Here is a 19,959-nt window from a genome sequence, read left to right as displayed (position 1 = left end):
TCTTTACCCCCACTCAGAGCAGCTGATAAAGCCCACACATTAGAACTGTGTGTGACAAGGTCGCTCTGAAAAGCTCTCTTCTGCCCTGTGAGCTTCCAAGGCTCACTTGTCACAGGGTGTTGTTCTAGCCTCTTCTGATGCTTAGTCAAATCCACCCCACTGTTTGTTCTTTGACAATGGCCATTTGAGAGCCTGGAAACGGTCTTCAAAAGGCGTTTGCATCCTTTTTGAGCCTTTTCTGAGCTCTTCCGCATCTATTCGGAAAGCCCATTGGAAGGTTGTCACCCTGTTCTCTAACTATGGTGACTGCATCCTACTTGTAACTGTAAACCCTCTATGAATCTCCAAAGGTCCCGAGGCAATCGCCAAAGCTCATCATCAAATGACCCAATTGTAAGAGAGAGGATATACTTCCTGTGCCTCACTAGGTTGCTGTGTGAATAATCAATTCCTTGAAAGCCTTCTGAAGCTATTACTTTATAGAATACACAACGTTTTTTAAAAGGACTTTTTTGGGGGGGAGTTGTGTATTACTGGTTAAATTCACGTAGGCACTTAGAGATTTTGAGGAGGAGAAAGCCGCTCTTGGTTAACGTTTAAACAAGTGAGTTGGGTGTAAGGCCGTTATATTTTCAGTCTAGCTGGAAGAGCGACTGCCTGAAAATGGCAAAGGCTTTTTTATTTTCTTGATGCTAGCAATACCCACCGAAAGTGAGGTTCTAACGATTTTATTAGTTTTCTGAGCAGTTTTCATGAAATGTTAACTCAGCTCCCACTCAAATGTGTAACAGTAACATATTGATACAAATCAACACTGAGCCAGGAAGTTCAAAGCATGACAAACTGTTGTTAGCTTACCGTTTTGGTAAAAACAGAATTTGGAGAGAGAAGGATTTAAGTGAGCCCACTGAGAGTTATTGGCTGGTATCAATCTTCTTTTACTAAAAATAAACTGCTGCAATTCTCTTATTTGTTTCCAGCTTTATGTCCTGGTACTTTAGAACTGGAAATGTCTTTGTCATCTAGTCCAAGATTCTTCTGCAAATAAAGCTGCTGGCCCAGAGAGGGTGAGGAACCTCTTAAAATCACAGAGCAAGTTAATCTGTGCCTTGACTAGACTCTGGGTTTAATCACTCATGCCCACCGACTCTTAACGGGCATAATGTCATGGAATGTAATGTTAGGTGTTGGTTTGAAAAGTTTACCAAAAGCACAATACTTTCTCACGGTACTCTTTCTCTCTTTTTCTGTTTTATTCTTGCCCTAAAGAAAGAAATTTATTTCTGGACTATATTCTGGTCACCAAGTAGAACCAACTGATCTGGGAGAAGCAGAATGCCTCTATTATTAGCTCAGGGCCCTTTACTGGCTGCCAAAGACAGGTGTCCAGAGGAGTAAGGCTCAGACTATTTGCAGAGGAGAAAAAAAAAAAGGCTCATCTAAGTGACAAGATTTTCCATCCTTATCTCTGTAGATGTGAAGAACGTGAAAGTGATTCATTTTGTGATTTATAGCTGACCCTCAATTACACATAGTGCAACAAGCATGAAACAATTTTTGAAACAATTTTTATCAAAAGAAAACCACTGAAAATTCTACACACCTCCTTTTAAGCAAGAACTGCAATATATTTCCCTCCTTCGGCCAACTTTTCAGCAGTGCTTCTAATCACCCACCAAACAAACTGGCTTGAGTTTAATCTCCTTTGCTGCACATTCTTGTTTGCCAGCTGAAGTTACAAACAGAGATAAGACCAAAAGTCCAGAAAGGAGAAAAGAATGCCAGAGGCCTAGAGCATTCATTGATATGCGGGAACACTGAAAGTTAGCTACGTAAACAAGGACTTCACTCCAGATGATATCCTTACAGGATTTTAAAATTTGATAAGTATTTTCGTGATTATTTTCTGAACAGTTATAAGCAGAAGCAGCAGCAAAGTACAGTATATCAATGTAAATCAAAAGCTGTGGTCTAAAAGCCGTGAGATTTTTTTTTTAACCTTAGTTTTGCAGCTAAGTGGATTTTTAAATTTAAGTCACAATCTCCTAAGTAGAATTAGTTCCTTATCTATCAAATAAAGGGAGATAAGTATTCTCCATAATGAATTCTCAGTGATAATTCAAGTTGTTTTTATATGCAACTGAGTATACCATATCAAATAAAATCTCTACAATTTTATCTTATATGATTTATTAAAATTCATTTTTATCCTAAAATCCAACAATTAGACACAGATTGCATAGAAAGAGAGTAATGGGTTCATGGTGGAATAACCCCTCAGTGGGGAATTAGTGTTCTAATCCATAAATAGTGCTGGGCAAGTTAGCTTTCCATCTGGAAAGAGTCAGATCCCTCCCCTACACCATTCAGAAAATAAATTCTAGATAAATTAAACATATTAATATGTGTTTACACAGACATACATTTATACGGCATTTATTATACATATTTATATCATTTTATAAAATAAGATACAAAAAAAAATGTTATAACCACAAAAGGCCTTGTAGGCCATTGTACAGACTCTGGCTTTCTACTTTAAGTAAAATGGGAAGACACTAGAGAAGCCTGAATGAGCAAGGTAATGATATGCCTTATGTTTTAAGGGATCTTTCTGTCTGTTGTGTGAAGAATACATTATAATGGGACAAGGCTGAAAACAGAGCCCACTTAGGCTACTGCAAAAATTCAGGTGAGACAATACATGGACCAACGTGGTGATACTGGGGGAGGAGGTTATGAGAACTGGTGAGATTCTGGATTTATTTTGAAGGTCAAGTTGACAAATGGTATAAGAGAAAGAAACGAGTAAAGGATCTTTCCAAATTTTTGACCCAATCATCTCTAAGAATGGAGCCGCCATTCACCAAGATGGAAAAAACTGGGAAAAGCAGGTGTTGGGGAGGCCCATTTTTCCATATGAAGCTTAGGATGCCTATTAGACATCCTAGTGAGGTATCAGGTAGACCTATGGATGGATACATTGGAATTCACCGACATGTGGACAGAAGATACAAGTGAAATCATGAGTTACTGTTATAGGCAGCCTCCAAGATGGTTCCCTGTGATCCTACCTTGATATTCATGTCCTTGTATAATCCTCTCCCCATGAGTATGGACTGGATTGAGTGCTTCCAGCCAACAGAGTGGGGCAGTGGTAATGGAACGTCATTTCCAAGATGAGGCTCCAAAAAGACTGTGGCTTCCATCGTGACCTCTTGCGTTCTCTCCTGGATTACTCACTCTGGGGGAAGACAACTGCCAGACTGTGAGGCCATCCTGTGCAGGGGCCCACGTGGCCTGCTGCCATCTGTGTAAGTGAACTTGGAAGCAGATCCCAAGTGCACACACCCCGCCCCCATCCTTCAGATGAGACTGTAGCCTGGGCTAACGGCTTGACCGTAACCTCACGAAAGGCCTTAAGCCAGAGACGCCCATCTAAGAGGCGCCCTGATTCTTACTCATGGAAAGGTGAGATTGTAAGTATTTGCTGTTTCAAGTCACCAAGTTTTCGGGTAATCTGTTACATAGCAATAGATAACTAAGACAGTTACGATGTGCAAGGCACTGTCTACAAATTTTAGATGACTTTTTACAGTTGGAGAAACTGAGTCACAGAGAAGTTACATCACTCGCCCAACACCACACATATGGGATGGAGGTAAGAAACAAACTCAGATCATCTGACTCCAGAGCTTCAGCTCTTAATGACCGCATGTCAAGACCCGTCTGGAGTAAAACAGATAGCTAACGGGAAGCAGCCGCATAGCACAGGGAGATCAGCTCGCTGCTTTGTGACCGCCTGGAGGGGTGGGATAGGGAGGGTGGGAGGAGGGAGACGCAAGAGGGAAGCGATATGGGGACATATGTATATGTATAGCTGATTCACTTTGTTATAAAGCAGAAACTAACACACCATTGTAAAGCAATTATACTCCAATAAAGATGTATTAAAAAAAATTTTTTTTAAAGACCCTTCTAGAGTAACCTATTCTCCAACTTTGAATGTGCATACCTGAAATTTGACTTTCTACTGCAAAACGTGCTCACACAACATAGTTCATACAATCAATGGCCCATATGCATTTTTACCACATTTCTTAAGCTGCCACATAGCTTTACAATTCTTCAATTTTTGATATCCCAAATACACTACAATCTATACTCAACTGTCAGAGAAGATGGAAAAGCAGCCTCTTGCTGCGTGAAGAGTAACCTCAGTCTGGTTAATCTCAGTCTGGTTAACCTGGCTGATTTAATTATCAAAGAATTTCCAGCACAGTTTGCTAACGCTCTAATATATTCCTATAAACTGAATGTGGTTCTGTTGCTCATGTAAAGAGTTCTCCCTCACACTACTAAGTGGTAGGGAAAAAAACAAGATACTGAATAAGACAGTCACAGTAAATTCTGCTTGAATTTTTTAAATAATAAGGGAACATCAATTTTCAGTTCACAACAGAAAGTCACTAAGGATGCCAACAATATTAAGTTTTGTTTGTTTGTTTGTTTTTTGTGGTATGCGGGGGCCTCTCCCGTTGCGGAGCATAGGCTCCAGACGCGCAGGCTCAGCGGCCATGGCTCACGGGCCCAGCCGCCCTGCGGCATGTGGGATCTTCCCGGACCGGGGCACGAACCCGCGTCCCCTGCATCGGCAGGCGGACTCTCAACCACTGCGCCACCAGGGAAGCCCCAACAATATTAAGTTTTTAAGTAGGAACTGGCAAGACCGGAATATAAAAAAACAAAAGCTCTTGAACTGTATAAAATACAAAGGCTGTGGTCCCTTTAATTATTATAACAAATTAAGACTTTTCCATTCTTTCCTTGACACAGACATGTGAAATACAGAAAGAGAAAGAAATGATCTCTGCACGTCTGCCTCAATGCAAATTTAGAAAGGCACTGTCGCCGGAAAGGGCTGCTGCTGGTTAATCCATCATTCTTATTTTTTAGGAGGGAAACGCCCATCAGGTAGCAGCCAGCAACATGTTCCCCATCCACACTGTGGAATATTTTTCTTTTGTTTTAACTGTTAGGATTGTGCCCAAAACCAATGGAAGCCAAAGAACTGGAAAGGAAGAGTCATAAAAAAAAATACAAAACCCACTGCCATTTACAAATCTTTGTTACAAAAACCGACTGTGTTTTATAAAGGCATGTGATGCATCGCCAAAGGGATCTTTTGCCATTTAAAATACCGAACAGTAGTAATCGCTCCACAGCTAGGCTGCTGGGACTTAACGTGCAATTTGCACAATTTGTGTGGGGATGAGATTACTTTGTCTTAGGACACAAGGAACAGATGTGTCCTAATTAACACAGAAAAATGTTTAAAACAGAGTTTTAAAACATATGAGTTTGGAAACAGAAGTTAAAAACAGCTTCAAAGATTATAAGCAAAATAGTACAATACAACAAAGTATGAGTAGTTTTCTTTTTAAAAAGAGAGGAAAAGAGAGGCAGTCAGATGAGGCGGTAAATTTCCATGGGCCTTCCTCTAAATAAAGTATGAATTTCAAGGAAAGTACCCGATAAAAATTGCTTTTTTATTTTTGAAAAATGGGGTCAGGGTAACATATATCATATTTTAGCCAGTGTGGTTTAATGGGCTGATAGATTCCATTGTGGAACACTATGTTATCCTAAAAATAAAAAGGAGAAAAAAAGGTTGGAATAAATTTGGGAAACACATTTGAGGGACTCTGGTATATTAATATGTATGGTAAATCTCTAAGAGGGGAAAAGCGTGCATCTTGGCTCAAAATATATTTGAACACAGAATACCTTTTTCCAGAAAAAATAAGCCATCAGTAGACATGCACTGACCAGTATACACCCTGGTGAACAATACACTAGGCCAGTGGTTCTCTAAGTTTTTAGTCCCAAAGTCCCCTTTACACTCCTAAAACGCACTGAGGACCCCCAAAGCCCTTTCAATTACATAGATTACATTTAACGATAGTTATATTAGAAATGAAAACTGAATTTTAAAATAGGTATTAATTCATTTAGCTTAAGTAACAATATACCCATTGCATGTTACATAAAATAGCAAAATAACCATATTTTTTCCAAAACAAAACGTTAAGGAGAAGAGTGGCACTGATTTACGTTTCTGCACGTCTCTTTAATGTCTGACTAAACAGAAAACAGCTAAATTCTCACATGTGCCTCTGAATTCAATTTGCTGTGATATGTTGTTTGGCTGCAGCACACAGGGAGAAAATCTGGGCCTCATTTTCAGCTAATGGTGGAAATTCTTCTTTCATGCTACACCAAAACTCGACAAGGGCTAGTTTCTTAAAGGGTGGTAGCAAAGCAGAATCTGAAACTTATCAATTAACTCCTTGTGCTCTGCTCTATGAAAATTCATTGGTCTGACTTGCCTTCTGGATGGCTCTTTTCCCATGCATGATTCTGTAACATCAAGCACTGGTCACTGGAAGTGACCACTGACTTAACACAGATTTTCGACCAATGTTCATTATACAACATCATCACACAACATGCAGTGTCTGAAAAGCCCCACCATACACTTGTGAGAGAACAGAAATGAGTACCCAGTACTATCATAAAAATAGTTTTGATCCTGTAGGTGTCCTCCCTCTTGCCCACCCAAAAAGGTCTTGGAGGTTCTCAAAGTGAGAACTGCTGACTAAGGTGACCGTCTAAGCTCTGCAGATCCCTCCCAGAAGAAAAGCACAGAACTTCGTTTCCTTCCTGCCCTTGGCTTCTGTGAGCCTAAACAAGGCCTGTTAACCCAGGCTGGCCACGGCCATGACAGAACCCATGAAGGATAAGTGGGACAGGATTAGCCGTGAAGAAAAGATTTGGTTACTGGGATTCTCCCAGGTAGGGATCTGTGAAAGGTGTACATTTTAGACTTCTCTGGCAAACACTTTCTTCCAACCTAGGCCTTAATAATCTAGGAAGGATTTGTCTTAACTGAAGACAATGAATTTTTTAAGTACTCTGAAAGGGATTCAGAAAGGCCTGTTTCATGAAATCAGTTAATGAAGTAACTATGTAGTGACGAACCATTATCTCTTTAACAACTAAAAAGAACTACTATACAACTCTGGTTATCTCTGGGTGTCAATGTACACATGTAATAATAATAATAGCTAATATTTCAGTGTTTAGCTTTCAAATTATCTCTTTAAGCCTTACAACCATCCTAGATGGCAGACACTTTCCTATTTTTAATAAACGAAGAAATGAAGTTGCATGGGGCTAAATAACGTATTCGAAGGGCTGAACAACTAAGTGATAGATTCAGGACTTCAACTTCTATCTGTCTGACACCAAAGGGTCTGTCTCTCTTAAGTCCTCACTGTGCTGCCTCATTTCCAATTAACCGTTTACTGAACTTCAGTAATGCAGATTCTTCCTCTGGCAGTTATCCCCCAAATGATGCAGCACTCTCATCTGTTTCCTGTTGCAAAGCGAAGAGGTGTTCGATGAATTGGCTCAGAGCCCACCCTGATAAACGTACAAAGCAGCAAGATTCTTTTGCCTCCCAAAGCAGAATGATCACCCATGGAAAGTGAAGTCTCACTCAAAAGCCACGTATATGGCAAGATGATGTCAAGTCCAATCTTTTGATGCTGAAAACGTCATGAGGATGGAGTACTGGTAATGACATTCTGTAAACAAAACCCAAGATACCCTCAGCTCGTATTCCCTTCTCCATTCCTCTGAAAGCACATTTATTAAACATGGGCAATGAAATGCCTGTCATCTCTAAGGCAGGCGAGTAAGGTAAGGGAGGTAGGATTATCCTTTTCAAATGCTTTCTAAACCCTTAGTTCCCTCGGGTCACTATAGTCTCTGCGCATTATTTCCCTCACATCAATGGCCTTTCTTCTGCTGCTCCAGAATCATTCAGAACATACTGAATACCTTTCTAGGTTAGTCTTAATCATTTTCCAAGGCCCAGCTCAAGACACCTCTCCTCCCAGAACTGGTCCAGCTCTTCCTTTCCTCAAAGCGCCTCTGGCAGGGACCCCCATCGATATGGGTCTCCTGTGCACTCTCTGACTGTGGGTGACGTGGCCTCATTTGTGTGAGTCTCATCTTTGACAAGTATTTGGAGCTGGTGAGGGTTCTCGAGACCTTCTGGAGAATCTCCTACAACACTTCCCACATCTCTGAACACAAAATATTATGTTTGCTCCTGTTTCTCTTCACTTGGATGAACACTGAAGAACATAAGGATGTGTTTTTATGTCAATTTTATTTTTAAACATATTTCTCTTCAGTCCCACAATTAAACAAATTAGCAGTGTCATTCAACCAGAAGTTTTAGATATGCTGAAAGAGAATAATAGTCTATAGTACAATACAATCAATGGCATTCACTGAGAAGCTCCATGCCAGTTTATCTGTGACATTCCATCCTAATGCGAATTGATTTTAGGAGAAAGTAAGACAGTATATACTAACTCTTGGCAAAAAAAAAAAAATTAAATTAAATAAAAAAGGATGGATTTGGGGTACAACCTAGAAAACCACTGATCATGTCTTGCGCTTTCTAAATGTTCAGCCATTCTTAATGACACGCTACCTGGTAGTCCCATGCCTCACTGAAGTGTGCTGTACATCTCTGTTTCCAATATGAATGCCACAAAGTGCCATGGAGCTTTTTAACGAATATTAAAATATTCATTTTAATATTAAAAAGCCTGTGGATCAAAAAAGACTACACGATACAGAAGAATCCAGCTCATTCTCTTGGCATTGTAGTTACTCTTTAAAATTATGCTACATAACTTTGTATAAAATGACACATTCTAATATCAAGTGATAAGAACAAAAATCCTTCAATACTATGTCCAACTCATGAGATATTTCATTCTCCTCCCAAACTCCTCTTTCTCTCAGACAAACCAAATAAGTTCAAGGCTTGTGTATTTGCAAGCAACGTGGTTAGGAGCAGACCTGTTTTCTTGTTTTGTTTTGTTGCCATGCCAAATTTCTGTACAGAAGTTAAGAAAGGAAAGCCACCGTAACTGCTCTTATCTAATTACGATGACAGATTACCTAACTTAAATACTGGATTCCCATTTGTAAGCTCCATCACTAGATTGTAATTCTGTAAAATTAAAGGCCATGAAAATGTTGGCCTCCCTCTGAAACTTCACAGCCTGACCTTAACCTTCTTTGCATATATCATTCTTGGTGGAAATTTTCAACAGCTACAAAGGTGCGGGCAAAAGGGTGTGTCACATCTTGACTTCTTAGTCGTATTTCCTGAGGTTGCCATTTTTGTACATTTAAAATATTTACTTATGGCAACATTTAAGTAATTATAGTTTAGGAAGCACCGTTCTCTTTTTTTTTTTTTTTCTATCTTGGTAGAACCCCTTCAGTGTGCTGTACCACAAAAGGGAAGTTCTCTGAATCAGGCATTACTTAGTGAAGGGCTAATGTTCATACCTGGTAAATACCAAACTTCTTGCCTTGAAATCTGAAGTGAGTACTCTTAGTTTGGCAAACATTGTTATCCTGCCTTTCACACTGGACACTAGGACAGCTCTAGATGAACACTGCCCTTTCACCTCCACATTTACACCAGTGGTGCCCACAACCACCTGTTCTCACTTCTAAGCACCCAATACCCCAGACCACCCAAGGGAAGCTGAAGATGCCATTCGCCATGGTCCCCAACCAAGAAGAGGTAATCTAAAGAGGTAAGCTAACGAGTCATCAAGGAAAGCAGGCAAGCAATGTTGGGTGATAGGAGAGAGTCTGGGGGCCCATCACTTTTATGGATCCATTAAGCCTATTCCTAGTACCCCGACATCACTGAGTTGCCCAAACTAGAAACAAACAGCTCCCACACCTCTGCCTTCCCCCTTATTCCTCAAGTGAGCTGTACCAAATTCTAATCATTCTACTTCCTGGTTACACTACTTGAATCCTTCCCTTTCTGTCCCTCCAGCATTGCTGCCTCTGCTCTCACCCACCCCTCCTGCCCGTCCACCAAGATTTCCAACCGCTCTCATAGTCCTCCAGTCAACTTTCCAGACTGCCACAAAAGCCGCCTCTAGAAAACACAGATCTGATGGCTGTACCCCCTCAAACCAGGGACAACTACAGTACTCTTCAAACTATCAGTGAAGAGAAAGGGGAATGCAAACAAATACACCAATAGAACATACTCTGAGACTCCCACCACCCTTCCCCTTTTGTTGTGAATGGGCAAGAAAGAAGGGATCTGGAGAAAATAGATGTGGAGAATATGCAAAGGGCCAAGAACCAACATTTCATTCACATATTTCTTTCTGGGTTTACTTGGCTCATCTGTATTTTGGGTCTTTAAAAAAAAAATTCAACTTGACTTTCAATCATTAAAAATAATCCTAGAAGCATGTCCTGTTATGCATTGCCAAGTTGCATTGATGCAATTTCATTACTTACTTGAAAGGCCACATATTAAAAACACTACTAGCAGTCAAACTAAAGAAAATAAAGTGATTTGAGATATTTTTTAAAGCAGTTACTAAAACAGAAACAAATGTTATTTTCAATCTCTGGCTCACTGTAAACTGACAAGATATGAATATGAATTTTACCAAGTAATGTATAATAACTGCTTCTGCTCACCACAATCACATGCCAACGGCTCAATGCTATATAGTTCATTTGGATGTTACATGTGGAATATGTCATCTAGATAACAAACCATCCTCATTAAAATAGACTTACTCTAGCTAATTTTTGAGATTGTGACATCATTCACATACAAAGCTTAGTAAATACTATTCTCAAATTTGATTTTACAAAAGTCATCGCCAAGTTTTCAATTTCTAAACAAGTGAGAGAGAATACCTGACAAATTGTAAGGTGATGCCATAAATTGTCTAAATCGTAGTCAATTCACCAACATATGCATTAAATATGTGTTTTGGAAACAAATTCTGCCAGGTGCTTGTCTGGAGTATAAAGTATTTGATACGATGGATCATGCCCTTGGGAAGATTAGTCTCCATCTGGGAAGAGAGTATGTACATAAATGGCACAACCTCTTTGCAATAAAGTGAGAGAATAAGAGGAGAGCCATGGGACTACAGAAAGGAAATCATTTTATGTAGGAGAGGTATCAGGGAAGACGCCATAGCAAAGGTAGGCCTTAAGGACTGGATGGATAGGAATTCTGAACTCTTAAGTTTCTACTCCTAAAATGGAAGTCCCAGAAAAAGCTTCTAATCAATGTTTCTAGAGTTAGCATTTATTGAGCAACTGTTCTGTTAAGAATTTCATAAATGTTACATGCGTCCCTATATTTATAGCAGCACTATTTACAATAGCCAGGACATGGAAACAACCTAAACGTCCATCAACAGATGAATGGCTAAAGATGTGATATATATATATCCAATGGAATATTACTCAGCCATAAAGAAGAACAAAATAATGCCATTTGCAGCAACATGGATGGACATAGAGATTATCACGCTAAGCAAAGCAAGTCAGAAAGAGAAAGACAAATACCATATGATATCACTTACATGTGGAGTCTAATATATAACACAAATGAATATATCTACAAAACAGAAACAGACTCACAGGCATAGAGAACAGACTGTGGTTGCCAAGGGGGTGGGGTGGGGGAGGGATGAATTGGGAGTTTGGGATGAGCAGATGCAAACTATTATATACAGAATGGATATACAACTATTACATATAGGATGGAGTCAGTGAATTCCCGAGTCATTAGTTCTTGAACATTAGTAAGCCAAAATCGTATTTATATCAACACAACAATTAATCACACAGAGAAGATGACAGTCTTAACAAGAACAATCAAGGCTCAAAATCATTATATACTTTGAATATAAATATGGCTTGATACAGTAAGGATTCGAATATGCCAGAAACAAATCTCATTCCCACAAATGTAACTGAAATGACAAGAATGTCAAGAATTCATATACTTAACATACTTATTTATTCTGTCTTCCAATATCAGTACTATGTAATAGTTTTATCTTACACTAAATTATTAAGATATATATTTGTTTTAAAATAGTTATTTACATTTTGTTTCTCAAAGTGTGATCCAAGAACCTTTTATGTTAAATGTATCACAGGAGAGTGCACATTAAAAATACAGCCCTTGGGGCCCCACCCCTAACCCACTTAGCCAGGCTCTTAGGGCCCAGGAATCTGAATTTTCAACCAGTCCTCCCCTTACCCCCAAGTGAGCATTAGCTGCACATTCAAGTTTTCAAACCCTTTGTCTGGAGTTTCCTCCACTACCTGTTTCCCTCTTGGTTTCTCTTCTATTGGAATGTATCTTTGCCACTTTAAATAATTACTTTAAACATTCTCCAAATGCCTTCTAGTGGAGTGTAGTCACACCACACCAAATGAAAGAAAACTTGCTTCTAAAAACACTGAAATTATACCACTGAAAAGAGGATTATTTCAAACCATTTTTATAAACCTTCTTTCTCAATATATAGCTCGAGTCAGCAAAAGTGGCACTGGTAGATGCTTTGGGTTCCGCGTAGGCAGAATAAGGCACCCCCCAACCCCAAAGATGTCTCCATCCTAATCACTACAACCTGTGAATGTTACCGTCCACGGAAAAAGGGATTTCACGGAAGTGATTCAATTAAGAACCTTGAGATGAGGAGGGTCTCCTGGATTATACAGGGGGGCCCAATGTAACCAAAGGGTCCTTAAGAGTAGAAAAGGCTGGCAGAAGTGAGTCAAGGAAGAGGTGACTGCAGGGGAAAGGGACAGGAAGAGGCACTGTTGCTGGCTTTGAGAAGGGAGAGAGGGGCCACAAGTGCCTCTAGGAACTAGAAAAAGCAAGGATCCCTGGAGCCCTGCTGACACCTTGATTTCAGCCTCGTGAGACCTGGGTTGGATGTCTGACCTATAGAACTAGGAGATAATAAATCTGTGTTGCTTTAAGTCCCCAAGTTCGTGGTCATTTGTTACAGCAGCCCTAGAAAACTCATACAGGTTCTCTGAAGAAAAGGAAATAAACACTCAAATTACCTCTAACACAAAGGCCACAGTACAGTGGCCCACATCCTTTTCAGCCTTCCCAAACAGGTAAAAAGATAGAATCCCAAATGTTCATTTGCAGACAAACGAGATATGGCCCAAACAGTTTCCAACAGCACTGCCACTTCTCTTATCCGTCTCTCTCCTTATCCTGCTCTTGCCACTCAGACCTGCAGCCTATCTGCTCACCTTCCACCAAGACAGCCTGGTTTATCACCTTGGAAATTACAAAAAGGAGAGGGTCTAAGTCAGGGCTTCTCAACTCCAGCACTATTGACATTTAGGGCCAGAGATTTTTTTTTTTTTTTTTTTTTGGGCGGTACGCAGGCCTTTCACTGTTGTGGCTTCTCCCCTTGCGGAGCACAGGCTCCGGAGGCGCAGGCCCAGCGGCCATGGCTCACGGGCCCAGCCGCTCCGCAGCATGTGGGATCTTCCCAGACCGGGGCACGAACCCGTGTCCCCCGCATCGGCAGGCGGACTCCCAACCACTGCGCCACGAGGGAAGCCCCAGAAAATTCTTTTGTTGTGGGCACTGTTCTACGCACTGTGGGATACTCAGCAGCGTCCCGGGCCTCTATCCACTAGAGGCCAGCAGAAACTACCCCCGCTCCCAGTTATCACAATCAAAAATGTCTCCAGACCCTGCCAAGCGTCCCCTGGGGGCTGAAAATGGTCCCAGGCTGATACCCACGGGTCTAAGGCATATGTCAGTTTAGCTGGTGCTCTGTGCTCTCTCTTCCTCTCCATCAGTTTCTCCCATGGAGGGGGAAGCCTCCATCATGTGCATATATTTCACTTACATTGCAGCTGGTCTCATTCAAACTCAAGTTTCCCATGAATTCAGTCTGTTTGGCATTGTAAAGCAGCGCTAAGTCAAAACTCAACCACAGGCCTCTTTTAATGGCCCCACTACACTTACTCCCGGCCACAGGCCACGGAAGCATGGCCGTTCCACAATGACCCGCAACCCAAGGCTGCCAAGGAGCTCAGAAGCCATTCCGCCGCTATAAAGGCCGATGCTTGCTATTTCACGGTTACGAAGAACTCTCTAAAGCTCTCTGCAATTTACTACCTCTACACGATTAATAAAAATCCTTGCAATCACAAGGTTTAACACAGTGTAAATCAAATATGCAGATGACTGACTTAGCTTGACTCTGATGACAGAACAGATGTTTGGGAATCAGATCCCAGGAAAGAGCCACCATCTCAGAAAAAGAGCATCAGGCTACTAGAGAAAGAGAGAAGTTCCTCAACAAGGTCTAAGAAAATGACTTAAACCAAGATGTTAAGATCCTGTCTTACGTAGTTCTTAATTCCATTCAGACGTTCCACATCAATTTCAAAATAGCAAAACTGTAAATGGAAAACACAGCTCCTATTCTTACTGAAATCTTTTTTTTTTTTTTTTTTTTTTTTTTTGCGGTACGGGGGCCTCTCACTGCTGTGGCCTCTCCCGTTGCGGAGCACAGGCTCCGGACGCGCAGGCTCAGCGGCCATGGCTCACGGTAGCCGCACCGCGGCATGTGGGATCTTCCCCGACCGGGGAGCGAACCCGTGTCCCCTGCATCGGCAGGCGGACTCGCAACCACTGCGCCACAAGGGAAGCCCTTACTGAAATCTTAAACAAAAAAATACAGCTTCTAAGATTGGATATTAAATTCATAGGATCACCATTAGTGTAGTCTAGATGGAGGTGGGTATCCAAATTGCAGAGACTGGTGACTTTACAGAATGTTCTTCCAGGGAATAATAGCATATAAATCCTTGGTACCTACAAATAACCAGTAGCATTTTAACAGATCAACTTAACTGCAACCTCCGTACATTAATCCTCCATAACTATTGCCATCGTAATTAATTCTAAGACTTCAGAATTTTACATTTTTCTCTCAATGGCCTTTCTCCAAGTGAACAATATTCTTATAAAGTCTGAAAATAATATCACGTTACCCTGAAGAACTAAGGGCCAAGGTCCTGAACCAAACAACGTGCTCCTTTTGGATTTTCCTCATTTTAGGTAATGATACTGGCCTTTGGCAGTCAACACTGCCAGCCACAGACTCAAATTTTCTTTTACCTTTTTGGAAGATGTTACACATTTTCAATTTGTTTTGAAGATCTGAAATTCAAGCATTTATGACACCTGAAGGGGGAAAGCGAAAGGAAAGAGTTTTAAGGGGGAGGTGAAGATGAATCTTCTATGCTATGGGAGTTTGGGATTGACGTGTACACACTGCTATATTTAAAATAGATATGGGGCTTCCCTGGTGGCGCAGTGGCTGGGAATCCGCCTGCCAATGCACGGGACACGGGTTTGAGCCCTGGTCCGGGAAGATCCCACATGCCACGGAGTAACTAAGCCTGTGTGCCACAACTACTGAGCCTGCCGCTCTAGAGCCCACGAGCCACAACTACTGAGCCCACGCACCGTGTCTACTGAAGCCTGTGCACTCTAAAGCCCGCACACGGCAATGAAGACCCAACACAGCCAAAAATAATACGTAAATAAAAATAAAATAAATGTATAAAATAGATAATCAACAAGGACGTACTGTATAGTCCAGGGAACTCCGCTCAATACTCTGTAATAACCTAAATGGGAAAAGAATTAGAAGAATAGGTACATGCATATGTATGACTGAATCACTTTGCTGTACACCTGAAACTAACACAATGTTGTTAACCAACTATAATATAATTTTTTTTCATTTTAATTAAAAATTAAATAAATAAATACGTTAATTAATTAAATAAAATTGGGTGCAGGGCACTGCCAGGGAAGACGACGACAGGGTGGGGTGGGGAGGAAAGACACTTGGACACCATTACATATTGTCTCCAAAATACCAAAGTACTGCATTATGAATGAAAACATCAAGACAGGTAACAGCACGGAGACTGTGTCTCCAACCTAGCTACCCTCATCAGGCTGGCAGTGACACCACCTTTGGAACTAAAGTAGGAAGGCTGGGTGAGTTTGCAATCTGGTGAAAATACATACAAGCTAAGATTTCTAAAAGACTGTTTACTAACCTATACTCACCACTTTTATCTGGCTTGTGGAGAAGAGCAGGGTGATGCTCTTAAAAGGACTGAGTTGGAGGGTTTTAGTCCCTGCCAGACCTAATACCTCATAACTGTACTTTTTACTTTGAAAGTTACTCAGGTTTACAACAGACTTTTATAAAAATAATGCATAAAGTAGCTCCTTATTTCTAAACCCACAATTACCAGCATATGAAACCAACTCTTGTTAGTCTTAGCACTGGTTTTATATATCTTTTTCGCTGCTAGGGAAACTGAAACATCTTATTGCTACATTCAGCATTTGCTGAGTGCCTACTCTGTGCTAGGCCCCAAGGACACGTATGAATAAAACATGGTCCTTGCACTCTCCACGTAGTGGTGGGATAATAAAACAATCAATAATAACAAATAATAATAAACAACAGCAAGGAGCGTGCCAGAGCCATAAAGAAGAAAGCAGTACAAGCGGCAGAATGGATATTTTTTTCCTGTAAAAAAGGATATAAACTTGGGTTTCCTACCCTTATTCCCAACTCACAAATTATATTTTCTGTTGTGGATGGCTCATGATGACCAAAGAATTTCAGTATGATTCTTTTTGGTTGGAAACCTCTCTGGAACAGATTTAACTACAACACTGGCCTCTACTCTGGAATGTTCAGCTGACAAAGACAAGTTTTACACCAGCAACGATCACTGACTTTCTTCTATTCCACCACAAGATCTAGCATTAGCATGTTCATTTTATCCCGTGTTCGCTGTACCCCCTACACGATTTTGTTAACATTTCGGATCTGAGCTTTTAACTCATTTGGCTCTTTTATTTTATTTTCACTTATTAGCTAACAATTTTTTTAAAAATCAATGAATAATGTCTGAGTGGCCACAGGTAATAAAGCACCACGGGAAATGTACGAAGGGACAGCAGTTTGCCCTTGTCCTAAAAAAGCTCTCCAACCTTAGTCCAGGAGACAAACCTGTAAACAAATAATAAGGCGTGAATCAGGAGACTGTGGATGAGCCCTGGGAGATGACAAGCAATGAACTTGGCAAGTGAAGGGCTCCAAGTTGGAACACAGGTATTATATGCAGACTGGGGGAAGGAGTCTTCTATTTTTAAATCCCCCTCCCCAGAATGAGCACTATTTGAAAACCCCACCTAGGTAAGAAGACAGGGAGTCACATAACGCTTAGCCCACAACACTTATTTTTAAAAGTCATACAATACTTGAGATGTTTGATTATAACATTTGAGATGAAATTATTTCTCAGCTCTTGGCTTATTTTCCCTCTATACCCTCATCATTAGGTCTGGAGTGGTTTCTAGTAGCTTTTTCACAGATGGCTAGCTATGGGGGAAAATCAATATTGGGGGGAAATTTTTTTATATACTACCTGGAGATTATTTTGCAATATATAAGATCAAAAGCCACAAAACATGTTTATTCATAGTTCTGGCCGTGCAGCTTCTAGGCAAATCCGTCGTAGGACTAGGATCAAACATGTGAAAAAGATTTTACTAAAACAATGCTTTATCACAAACTTATTTTTGATGTATTTTGTTTAAATGTCTCAACAGTATTAGAATGGTCGAATTAATTACACTAAAAAAAAATTTAACCCTGTATAGTAGGATTTTTCTCCAAATCCTGTTTATTCTACCCATTTTACCTGTATCCTGCTTCATTCATACCGGTGAAGGCTGATATGTTTTCAAAGGAGTGTTTTGAGGGTTACTCTTCAGGTAAAATTCAACACGACCGTGTGTCCTTTCAAACAGCTAATTCCTTTTTTTAAGAAGCTAAATGTTCACCTACATTCGTTTTTCCACTAGATAACAAAGTGTGAATGTAGGCAAAAGGCAGTTGATGAAATTCAGATAAAATTGTTTACAATCTTCTATTACTGCTCTTCATTCATTGTTTTCCTCAACCATCACACCCTGTTTTTCTGTATCTACCATGTACTTCAAATTGTCTATGAAATTTTAAAAAATTCAGCGGTTGTCTGAAAGTGTCTGGCACATGATGAACTTATGTGATTGTTTTTTTTCGTGCAACTTTCATCCATGGCTGTTTGCCTAAAAGACCTGCTCGAGCCAAAATGTTGTTTGTTTGGTTTTTTTCTAAATTCTGGCAATCAATCAGATGTAGCTTTCATTTGTGCCACTTAATTTTAACAATGGCAGAAAAAAAGCCTTCTTTATAGGACTGAATTACTTTAATTTTGCCAGTCAGAAATGACAGAAATAAATTAATGGGGTTGATGTCACATGGCAAAAATGCAGGGTAAATTACTCTTCTATGACAGATATAAGTGAAATCTGTACAATGCCAATGTTTAAATTACTTTCAGGATTTTCCCTGACATTTTTACTTCAAAATCTAACTTCTTGGGTACTACTTTAATTTCTCTTGATTTTTGAGAAAATGCACATGTTTGTAGCACATAAGTCTTAACCAACTATGGAATACCTTGAGTTATTTACAGGAAAATCTTATTTTCAAATTCTGAATAACAATGTCATGTACTCTAGTATATCAATCACTATCATGTTCATTCTGTCTTACATCAGAAGGTGGTTTTTACGCCAAAATGTTACTTTTTTTAATCTACAGATGGTTTGATATGCTTTGCTGCACAAAGAACCTGGCTGTCTTTTGGCTGGTACACTTTTCCAGCTAAAAATGAGAAACTGAAGACAGAAAGCTGAGTAGGAACAAAAGATGGGGAATTCAGATAGACTTCTACAGCATATTTTCATTATTTATTTTCTCTAAGAGATCTGAATATTCAGCATGCAAGTAATGTTCTCATTTGAATATAAATTGACACCACTATTTTAATTTCACAAAAAAAAATCTGTGGAATTTAATCTACCAAAAAGGGAGGAAAAAGGAAAGAAAGAAAAAAGTAAGGAAGGGAGGTAAGGAAAGGAGGGAGGGAGGAAAACAATAGTAGAGTGAGTTTTTATGTCGGTGGTTAAGTTCAAACACTAAACAAAGGTCATATATCATTCAAATTCACTTTGAAAATCCCTTAACTTTCCCATAAGACACTACAAACATGATTTTGTGTAGACAACTCTTGACAGCAACCTTCACATACACAAAGTCTGGGAATTGCTGAGTTAGACTCATTGGAGGGTCACACAATAATGTCTGAACATTCAAATCATTCCTCTCTTAATATAAGTATTATATCCCTAGAGTGAAATGGAAGGTTTAGCTGAAGCATGCTAAAGTTGTAGTGCTTTCCAGCAGGTTTTAATTCATTCTGTTGGAATAGGAAGCTTCTTTAACTCTAGCGCCTACTAATAAATGTATTGTTGCTGTCGTTTAAAAAATCGTGGCTTCACATCTTGAGTTCTTAAAATGGTGGTATGAAGAGTAACTTTAAGAGTGATTTCTTCAAAAAATATTTAATCTGGTTGCTATTTTAAAAAATTAAACACATAACCAAATAAGTGCCAAATATTTTCTAAATCCCTTCATACCTCTTTTTTTTCCCTTGCTTCTCTGCTCTTTTGGAGTATTTTACCCCTGGTCTCCCACATCCAGTACTGATAACTCTAACAGAATGTGTAGGACTTAAGTAAGTGAGGATGCTGTCCTGCCTCCTGGCTCTGTATCTCGGATTTGTGGTGGGACAGCAGCCCCAGAACTGACCTGTGAGGGGGGTCAGGGGGCAGAGCTGCAGGCAGCCCTGGGACAAGGCTACTGCTTTTAGGAGCCCCAGGAAGGCCCCTTAGTCCCCAGACATCTTGTTCTACCCCTTCCCTTTCTTCCTTTTCGTTCCCAAATCTACAATGTCCTGAGCTCCAAAATAAATTCTCATCCAGTGTACCTACACTCCAGCAGCTTTAAAACCTTAAAGTAAAACATTATGAGTGGGCTTCCCTGG

At 40.1% G+C, this 19,959-nt stretch overlaps 1 protein-coding gene across 3 annotated transcripts in view; it reads right to left on the bottom strand.

Annotated features, from left to right (window-relative positions):
* ATXN1 (ataxin 1) overlaps positions 1-19,959 on the bottom strand; it is a 517,157-nt gene that overhangs the window by 295,964 nt on the left and 201,234 nt on the right. The gene's annotated exons all lie outside the window — the stretch shown is intronic.

This window comes from Globicephala melas, chromosome 11 (genome assembly GCF_963455315.2).
Source record: "Globicephala melas chromosome 11, mGloMel1.2, whole genome shotgun sequence".
Lineage (NCBI taxonomy): Eukaryota > Metazoa > Chordata > Mammalia > Artiodactyla > Delphinidae > Globicephala > Globicephala melas.
Note: the sequence above shows the minus strand (reverse complement) of the source record. Positions and strands in the feature narration are given on the sequence as shown.